Source organism: Ascaphus truei, chromosome 6 (assembly GCF_040206685.1).
Source record: "Ascaphus truei isolate aAscTru1 chromosome 6, aAscTru1.hap1, whole genome shotgun sequence".
Taxonomy (NCBI): Eukaryota; Metazoa; Chordata; class Amphibia; order Anura; family Ascaphidae; genus Ascaphus; species Ascaphus truei.
Genome location: NC_134488.1, coordinates 94833084 through 94835011, shown reverse-complemented (window position 1 = coordinate 94835011; position 1928 = coordinate 94833084).

The window sequence follows — 1928 nt, the reverse complement described above, 5'->3', positions numbered from 1 at the left end:
ATTGAGATCTTTAATGCATACAAAGTGGTCTATGGGACTAGTGGGACAAAAAGTAAGGTCCTTGGATAACATACTAATGTGATGTGAGTTGAGGATTTTAGAGGATAGGTTTATCACCTGTGTCGTCTTCGCCTGGCCCTCCTCGATGGTTCCCTGTAACCCCAAACTTGTCGATCCCTTAGGTAGTTGTCCCTTTCCCCTTCTCGTCCTCCTCTTATGTTTGGTATGGGATAGAGCCCAGGATTCTCTAAAAAAAGAGCCTTGTCTCTGTGGTAGGGGAAAAAGAGCTTCTGTTCCTAGGTTGGATGTATCTTGTGGGTGTGTACCTGCATCTACCTCGGGATCACTTGCTGAGGCTTCCCACTCAGTAGATGATTCTTGTGTTTTGGGGTATGTATTGGTGGGTCGCGATTTGGTTTTAAATCTGAAAAATTTTCCACTCTTAAAATCCTCAAAGTCACGAATATATTTGTTATGTTTCCTGTCTTTAATGTCCTTTGTAAATTGATCTATGTTGATTTTTAATTTGCTCTGCAAAGTATCAAAATTGGGATCAGTTTGCCATGTGCTTATGTCAGTTAGTAAGATTTGAATTTCGGCTTTTACTGTTTCCAATTTTTTGGTTTCATAGTCTACTAATAGTTGCATAATTTGGGCAGAGCCATTAAGAATTTTTTTTCCCATTTCTTAATAAATGTGGTGTCAGTGATTTGATGTGACGGAGGAAGCTTAACTCTTAGTCCTCTCGGTACTAGGTCTGTTCTCAGATAATTTTCAAGGCCTGCTGCCTCCCACCATATTTTAGCCCTGGAGCTATAAGTTCTATTTAGATCTCTAAAATATCCATTGATATCTGCTGTTGGTATATCCTCATTAGATATTGGGTTAGTGGAAAAAATTTCCTTTGCCTCATCCAACCAGTTATCTAAATCCTGTTCGTTAGCAAGGAAACCTGTCATGACGTCATATAAAGTAATGATTTTGGATCTGGAGTATTAAGCTTCTTGACTCTGTTGAGTTGGGAGCTGGTCTCATATATATAGAACAATAGCTGTTGAAACTGACTTTTATTACATTATAAAGGGGATGAGACCGCTCATCCGTTAATACACAATAATAACATAAATGCTAGGCAGGTGCTAATAAGGGACAAATAGATATATTTATAACAGGGTGATCCAAGAAGGATCAGAAAGGGTCCCTAAAGTACTCAGCACTCAATGCCTGAAAAAAATGATGAACTGGTCAACAATGATCCAACAGGAAAAATTACCTGTATAGTTAGCTGTGTAGGGAATTAGTAACCCTCATGATACCAATAAGTCCAAAAAAATAATAAAGTTTTATTAGTATAAATACTCATTAAAAACACACACATATCATTCAAACGTTTTAAAAATATCCCGTTCAGATGTGGCTAGTATCGTCAGTTATATCTCAGTAGACTATCTATATTGATAGGAGTTCTACTGACTTTTAAACATCCAAATCAGTAATATATCAATATTAAAACAGAAGCAATGCTATGATCCTATAGAGAGTAACAGGTATAATAGACTGATCAATATCAGACTCTACTCATACAGGCTTGTTTGTATAGAATAATCTGACACAGATAATTATCCCTTTAATAGTGTCAGCAATGCAGTAGAAATAGCAGCTTGATCACACTGATCCTGTATCAATACATGTGGGCTAATTCCTTCTTAGCTTAGTACATTCATACGTCACAGTTGTCAATCCCTATAAAAGTTGTTATATAGGGTATAAGGATACAGTAACTAATACAAATAGAGGTCGAGCGGTGTTGTTCTGTTGTTTTACATTCTACATTTTATGATATGTAAATTAGTTGAGAGAAAGAAAAAAACAATATAATGTCCATGTTATAATGTCCATGTTACAATGTAAACCACAAATATGGATCA